The sequence below is a fragment of the Ovis aries genome, chromosome 14, assembly GCF_016772045.2.
Source record: "Ovis aries strain OAR_USU_Benz2616 breed Rambouillet chromosome 14, ARS-UI_Ramb_v3.0, whole genome shotgun sequence".
In the NCBI taxonomy this organism is placed as follows: domain Eukaryota; kingdom Metazoa; phylum Chordata; class Mammalia; order Artiodactyla; family Bovidae; genus Ovis; species Ovis aries.
Window position 1 is genome coordinate 45,371,481 of NC_056067.1, and position 8,485 is coordinate 45,379,965.

The 8,485-nt window shown below is 45.2% G+C and overlaps 1 pseudogene; it reads left to right on the forward strand.

Annotated features, from left to right (window-relative positions):
- The first annotated feature begins 217 nt into the window (after nucleotides 1-217).
- On the forward strand, nucleotides 218-3,164 carry LOC101103344 (free fatty acid receptor 2-like; annotated as a pseudogene).
- Nucleotides 3,165-8,485: the final 5,321 nt, after the last annotated feature.

Here is an 8,485-nt window from a genome sequence, read left to right on the forward strand (position 1 = left end):
ATAATTTTGTTGTGAAGCAAAAAAGCACAATTTTGTTGTGAAGAAGGACAAGTTCTTTCTCCCTGACACTCAGGAAGAAGAAGAGTGTTCCCTCTGCAGGGTAGGCAATAATCCCTTAGTGAAACAGAGGGGAGATGTAAAGAGTCTGATTCACCTTGGTTTGGGGCTAGGAGACTCAGTGAGAATTCTGACAGCATCTTTTGTCTCTTCAGGAAGGATGGCCCCAAGTCCCCAAAACCTGGGACTTCTCCTTGTCTACTTTCTATCCTTCCTCTTCGGTCTCCCTGCCAACATCCTGGCACTGTGGGCCTTTGTGGGGCGCGTGCGCCAGCCCCACCCCGCACCCATCCACATCCTCCTGCTCAGCCTGACGCTGGCCGACCTCCTGCTGCTGCTGCTGCTGCTGCTGCTGCCCTTCAGGACGGCTGAGGCTGCGCATGATTTCACCTGGCCCCTGGGGAACACGCTCTGTGCCCTCACAGGTTTCGGCTTCTACTGCGGCATCTCCTGCCGCACGCGGCTGCTGGTGGGCATCAGCGTGGAGCGCTACCGCAGTGTGGCTTTGCCCGTGCAGCACAAGCTTAACCGCCGGCCCGTGTACGGAGTGATCGCTGCCGTGGCCATCTGGCTCTTGTCCTTCGGACACTGTAGCGTTGTGATCATTGTCCAGCACTTACCAACCAACTCGCCGCGGGAGGCCAACAGCCGCCCTGTCTGCTATGACAGCTTCACTCAAGAGCAGCTGCGCGTGCTGCTTCCGGTGCGGCTGGAACTGTGCCGCCTCCTCTTTTTCGTCCCCATGGAGGTCACCATCTTCTGTTAGTGGTATTTGGCGCGAATCGTTCTCTCCCACCCGCAAGGGGCGACCCGGAAGCGCTGGAGAGCCGTGGCGCTGGTTGTTGCGACGCTGTTCAATTTCCTGGTCTGTTTCGGGCCCTACAATGTGTCTCACGTGGTGGGGTTCTTCCGTAAGACCAGCGAAAGGTGGCGGGTCTGCGCCGTGATGCTCGCTCTCAATGCCTGCATTGACCCTCTGATTTTCTATTTCTCCTCCCAGCTGTGCGCAGAGCCTTTGATAGAGGGCTACTGAGGCTGCAGAGCGGGGCGCCTCCCTGGTAGGGCACTGGAGGAGGCGAGCTGGACAGCCAGCTGCGGAGAGAGGAAATGGGGGCTTAGGTGCGGCCATATGAGACTAGATTTGCCAGCCTGGGTTACGATGTTTTGGGGAGAAGGGGGCTCAAAAAGGGGAACAATGAAACAGAACCAGGGCAAGTTCTCCTGTGCGGAGCTTAAGGGGCAAAGAGCAGTGGACCTCTTAAATCTAACTCATCCACTGGGTGAGGGTTTTCATTTTGTTCCCTGCGGTTTATGACATTTCCTCATTCGTGGCTAGTACTGCTTGTGGTAAGCTATAAGCCCTTTTATCCTGGAATATCAGAGCCGTGGAATTCCTTGCCAGTGTCTGTAAGATGGCAGAGTTCAGTAATAGGCATACCTCCTTATATTGTACTTCCAAGATACTGTGGTTTCCACCATTTGAAGGTTTGTGGCAACTTTATATGGCCAACAAAGTATTTCTAAGAGCAATACTTTGCAAAGAGCAACAAAGTATTTCTAAATTTTAAAAGTGGGTTTTTTTGGGGGGGGGGATGTAATGTTATTGTACAGTTTACAGTCTAAAGTACGGTATAAGCTTGTGTGTGTGTGTGTGTGTGTGTGTGTGTCTGTGTCTGTCTGTCTGTCTGTCTGTCTGTATGCTCAGCTGTGTCCAACTCTTCGTGACCCTGTGAACTATAGCCTGCCAGGCTCCTCTGTCCTTGGGATTTTTCAGGCAAGAAATACTGGAGTGGGTTGCCATTTTCCTGCTCCAGGAGATCTTCCAAACCTAGGAACTGAACCCACATCTCTTGCATCTCCTGCACTGGCAGATGGATTCTTTACCACCAAGCCACCAGGCACTGAAAACCAAAATATTCATGACTGACTTGACTGCGACATTCACTTTATTGCAGCGGTCTGGAAACAAACCTGCCACATTGCCAAGGTATGTTGTATCTACTACAGAATTCTTTAGCTTTATCTTTTGCCCTGAATCAAAAGTGGGTGATTTCCACATGTGGGGTCTAAACATCCAGCACAGGCAGAGGTCTACAGAGCAGGATGAGATGCTGCCTGTGAGCCCTGACTAAAGCAATTGAGGGCTCACATCTATAATGGGCAAGAAAAAATGTCCTTGAGAGGAAATCGGTGGTGGTGTGAAGAAACTTGGGTCAGGATACTTCTTAGTAGTTATGTCTTATTTTCAATCCCCAAACGGTGTATTTATATGCTTTTTTTCCTTGATCAGTCTTGCCAGAGGTCTATTAATTTGTCTTTTCCAAAAACCCAGCTTTTCTCTGACACTTATCTCTGTATTCTATTTCATTAATGTCTTAATTTTATCTTTATTGTTTCCTTCCTTGTACTTTATTGAGTCTTTTCAGTTGTTCCTTTTCTTACTTTTTAAGGTTGGATACTCATTTATTTCAGCCTTTGTCCTTTGCTAATGTAAGTATATAAGGCTATTGCTTGCATGTGTGCTAAATCGCTTCAGTTGTGTCTGACTCTTTGTGACCCTGTGGACTTGGACTGTAGCCTGCTAAGAATACTGGAGTGGATTGCCATGCCCTCCCCCAGGGGATCTTCCCGACCCAGTGATCAAACCCACGTCTCTCATGTCTCCTGCTTTGGCAGGCAGGTTCTTACCCCTAGTGCCACCTGAGAAGCCCCATATAAGGTTATTAATTTCCCTCAATGAAGGAGCCTCAGGAGATGCAGGTTCAGTCCCTGAGTCAGAAAGATTCCCTGGAGAGAGGAATGGCAACCCACTCCAGTATTCTTGCCTGGAGAATCCCATGGACAGAGGAGCCTGGTGGACTACAGTCCACGGGGTCACAAAGAGTCAGACACGAATGAAGCAACTTAGCAGGCACATTAAGAGCACTTTTAGGGAGATGCCGCAATTCTGATTTGCAGAATTTTCATTATTTTGGGTTATAAATAGGCTCTAATTCCCACCTAATTTTCTTTTCTTTGACTCCTAGGTTTAGAAATGATTCTTAATTTTCAAGCATATGAATTTTAATTGACCCTATTATTATTATTATTATTGTTACTCATTGCTAAGTAAATCACACTGCCATCAGAGAATACTATTTTAATAGTACCAGTTCCTTGAAATTTGTTGAGAATTGTTTTTTGGTCTAGAATATAGTCTATCTCATGTTCCATTTGTGAAAAGAATAAAGGTTCTGAAATTGTTGATGTGTTCTCTCTATACACTTTAGATTAAACTTGTTAATTTGGAATGTTCAAATCTTTATCACCTTTATTTACTTTTGTCTGATCTATCAGTTGCATGGAAAGGTGGCTTACAGACTCCTTCTATGACAGTGAATTTGTCTATTTCTCCCTGTAGTTCAGTCTTCTGAGAATGTTGAATGTCTTTCAACATTAATTTGCCTTAAAATCTATTTTGTCTGATATGAATACAGTCACACCAATATGCATTTTCTTAGTAGTATTTGCCTAGTACATTTTTACCCATCCTTTTCTTTTCAAACTCTCAATATCCTGATGTTTTAAATGTGTCCTTTATAAGCAACACATATAGTAGTTGGATTTTCTGTGATCCAGTCCTATGATTCAAAAGTATTTGTCTTTTAACTATATCCTTTCATTCATTCATATTTATGTCATAATTAATTTCCAATATATTTGGATTTACTTCTGCCATCTTATTTTTAAACACTTTCATTGAAGTATACATACACACTGAAACATACGTGCATATCACGCATGGCCTGATAATAAGTGTACTGGCCAGATGAATTGTCACCATGAACATATTCAAACAAACAAAAAAACACCTACCGTCTTATTTTGTGCTCTCTGTTTTCCTCATATTTTAATATTTCTTTTTTATCTTCCCTTGCCTTCCTCTGGGATTAAGTTGGGTTTTTTCCTTTTGTTTTATTTCCTTTCGTTTCTCATATCATTCTCATATTGATTTCTCACATTACTGATTTGAAATTATATGCTCTGTCTTTATTATTGTACTGATTATTTCAGATGTTTTCATATGTTAAGAGTGCCTTAGGGTAGGGAGAGATTGCCCACTCTAGTATTCTTGCCTGGAGAATGCCACAGAGGAGCCTGGCAGGCTACAGTCCATGGGGTCGCAAAGAGTTGGACACAACTGAGTGACTTTCACTTTCACTATATTGATCTAAACTATAGATAGGATTTCTGATTTGAGAAGTTGTAGTAACTGGAGGAAGGGAAGGCTCAATACTAATTCTATTTGCCAGTGTCATCCTGAAAAAAACTGTACATTTGATTTTTTTTTTTTGGTCAACAAAGATTAAAGAAAGCTCATCAGGGTAAAAGTCCTGAGCACACTTAGTGTCCTTTATTTGGGGGGGTTCACAGAGCCCCAGTTAGAGCCCCGTTTTGCAGTCAGAGTACTCAGCAACATCTGGTTCATATAATCTAGTTCAATGCAACGACTGCTGCACCTGCTGATAAATAATTCCTGGAGCATTGTGTTAAGGGGAAGGTTTGAAGATACCATTAGCAATACCATATCTCAGCCCTTTCCGGTTTTCAGGTTAATGGTGCGGAGGGTGTGCTTCCACAGGAAAGGAAATCAGGTCACTTGGTTTATGTAAACTCCTGTGAGAGCTCTGTCTCTGAACTGGGCTCAAGATACCACCCCCACGACAAGCACTCTGCGACCTTGAAACACATGCCGTTTTGACAATAATACCTTGCTAACTGCTGTCATTTGTGTCACATTAAACAAATACTGTTTTGCAAAGATAAAATTATATTAAACATGTATTTTCGAGCCATCCACGCCATCCTACCTTCATACTATCCTGTGATTCTCACCTGCTCACCTGGCAGAGGCTCTGCTCCCACCCCTACTTGGGTGGAGACCTGCTGGCTTACGGAAGTCCACCGAAGAGCCCAGGTCTAGCATTTACAACTTCACTGCCAGGAGGAAACTCCGCTACAGGGGCCGGGCGCAGAGTGATAAGAGGGAGGCAGGGAAGAGCAAAATGATTTGTGGACTTGACCACTTTCCATCAGCATAGCAATGGTACTTTGAACATCCCTGTGCGTGTCTTTTTTGTGCGCTTGTGGGAACATTCCTCCAGGGAAGGAAACACTGGGAGCATTGGCATCTGCATTTTCAGCTTCAGCAGAAACTGCCAAACTCTCTCCAAAGTGATAGCATAAAGCCAGCTCTTTCAAAGAAAAGGCTGGCAGAAGCCCCTGCTACCGGGACCACCTTCCCAGCAGCTCTTCTTCTGACACTGGCCCTGTAGTCGACACACAGTCGGGAGTGGGAGGGAACAGACCAGGTATGTGCTACTTGCCAAGAGGAAAATGAGCTCAAATGAGGCCTGAGACCCTCAAAGTGACCCCGTGGAGTGGCAGATGCTCCAGATATACACATGGCAGGAACATGTAAATGGACTAGGTGTGTATGTCCATATATTGTACATCTTACACATGGGCAGGACTTTCCAGGTGGCTCAGTGGTTTAAAAAAAAAAAAAAATCGTCCAGCCAAGCAGGAGACTCAGGTTCAATCCCTGCGTCAGGAAGATCCCTTGGAGAAGGAAATGGCAACCCACTCCAGTATCTTTGCCTAGGAAATCCCATGGACAGAGGAGGCTAGAGGGCTGCTGCTGCTAGGTCGCTTCAGTCGTGTCCGACTCTGTGCGACCCCGTAGACGGCAGCCTACCAGGCTCCTCCATCCTTGGGATTCTCCAGGCAAGAATGCTGGAGTGGGTTGCCATTTCCTTCTCCAATGTATTTGCAAAAGAATTGGACATAAGGACTAAACAGCAACAGCATGGGCAAGGTGGGGCAGAGAACTTCTTCAGGCCCTTAGGGTAAAGAAGTGGTCTGTCTCCCCATTCCTCATCTTTCTTAACCAAATCCAGACTTTCAGCAACATTACAGGAGAGCATATACAGAATCTAGAAAAATGGTACTGAAGAATTTATTTACAGGGCAACAGTGGAGAAACAGACATAGAGAACAGACTTATGGACATGAGGAGAGGGGAGGAGAGGGTGAGACGTATGGAGAGGGTAACATGGAAACTTACATTACCATATGTAAAATAGCCAGTGGGAATTTGCTCTATGGCTCAGGAAACTGAAACAGGGGCTCTGCATCAACCTAGAGGGGTGGGATGGGGAGGGAGATGCGAGGGAGATTCAAAAGGGAGGGGATATATGTATACCTACGGCTGATTCATGTTGAGGTTTAACAGAAAACAACAAAATTCTGTAAAGCAATTATCCTTCAATAAAAAACAAATAAAAAAAGGTAAAATAACCCAGTTAATAACACAGACATACAGAAGACACCCCCTTGATGGCAGAAAGTGAAGAGGAACTAAACAGCCTCTTGATGAAGGTGAAAGAGAAGAGTGAAAAAGCTGGCTTAAAACCCAACATTCAAAAAAACAAAGATCATGGCATCTGGTCCCATCACTTCATGGCAAATAGACCAGGAAACAGTGGGGACAGTGAGAGACTTTATTTTCTTGGGCTCCAAAATCACTGCAGATGGTGACTGCAGCCATGAAATTAAAAGATGCTTACTCCTTGAAAGAAAAGCTATGGCTAACCTGGACAGCATATTAAAAAGCAGAGACATTACTTTGCCAACAAAGGTCTTTCTAGTCAAAGCTGTGGTTTTTCCAGTGGTCATGTATGGATGTGAGAGTTGGACTATAAAGAAAGCTGAACGCTGAAGAATTTATGCTTTTGAACTGTGGTGTTGGAAAAGACTCTTGAGAGTCCCTTGGACTGTAAAGAGATCCAACCAGTCCATTCTAAAGGAAATCAGTCCTGAATGTTCATTGGAAGGACTGATGCTGAAGCTGAAGGTCCAATACTTTGGCCACCTGATGCGAGGAGCCGATTCATTTGAAAAGACCCTGATGCTGGGAAAGATTGAGGGCAGGAGGAGAAGGGGATGACAGAGGATGAGATGGTTGGATGACATCACTGACTCAATGGGCATGAGTTTGAACAGGCTCCGGGAGATGGTGAAGGGCAGGGAAACCTGGAGTGCTGCAGTCAATGGAGTTGTGAAGAGTTGGACATGAATGAACAACAGCAACAACAACACAATTAAATGTGGATGGCTGGTGAGGGCCTACTGTATTGCACAGAGGGAATGAGAAATAAAAGCAGGTACAACCTGTTTGTAGGACATAAGTTAACTTTAAAAATGTATTCCAGTTTTCATTTGGCACAGACAAACACTGTTTGATTCCACTTATACGAGGTACCTAGAATAGTCAAATTCATAGGGTCAGAAAGTACACTGGTAGATGCCAGGATCCTTGGCATGGAGATGGGGTGGGGAGGGGGGAGGAGGAGTTAGTGTTTAACCGGGACAGAATTTCAGTTTAGGAAGGTGAAAAATTTGGAAGATGAATGATGGTAAGAGTTGTACAACAATGTGAATGTACTTAGTGCCACTGAGCTGTACAGTTAAGTATGGTTAAAATAGTATGCTTTATATTATGCAACTTTCACCTCAATTTAAAAAAAATTTTAAAGTGTAGCTGAGGGCTTCCCTGGTGGCTCGGTGGTAAAGAATCTGCCTGCCAATGCAGGAGACACAGGTTCAATCCCTAATCTGGGAAGATCCCACAGGCCTCGGGGCAATTAAGCCCGTGGGTCATAAGTACTGAGCCTGTGCTCTAGGGCACAACTACTGATGCCCAAGCAGCCTGGAGCCCGCGCTCTGCAACAAGAGAGGCCACTGCAATGAGAGGCCTGCACACTGCAACTGGGGTAGCCCCCACTCACTGCACCTAGAGAAAAGCTTGAGGGCAGCCAAGAAGACCCAGCACAGCCAAAACTAAATAAATACAAGAATTTGTAAAATAGTAGCAGAGAGGTATTTCTCCCACATTCCATTGTTTATACTGGAGGTACATCTGATCTGAGAAGAAATGGTGCCCAGAAGAAAATCTTGGTCCTAGAGGAGAAAATCTTGGTCCAGGTTGACAATGGAGTAAAAGGAAAATAAGATGCTGGGACTCTGAGGGTGAATCTAGGGCGTGGGGATGGGGGTCAAGTGTCCTGGTTTATGGGGATGAGAATGCAGCCTGTTGGTTCTAGACTATATGACGTGGGCTATGACCAGGCATATTTTCTATAGAACCACATGGTCGCTCATGTATTTATGTGTCTTTGTCAAATGGCTTCCAAGGAAACTGGAGTCACCTTGGATCTATATGCTTGAAGCAGAGAAGAGGTGGGGAAAAGGCAGAGGTCGTACGGAGTCAGGAGATGGGACACTGGGAGTCAGAATCAGAAGCCCTACCTGCACACAGAGACAGGTTGTGTCACGACCCCAGCCCTCTGGGGGATAGTTCGACACATGGCCCCGCTTTCTTCTTTAG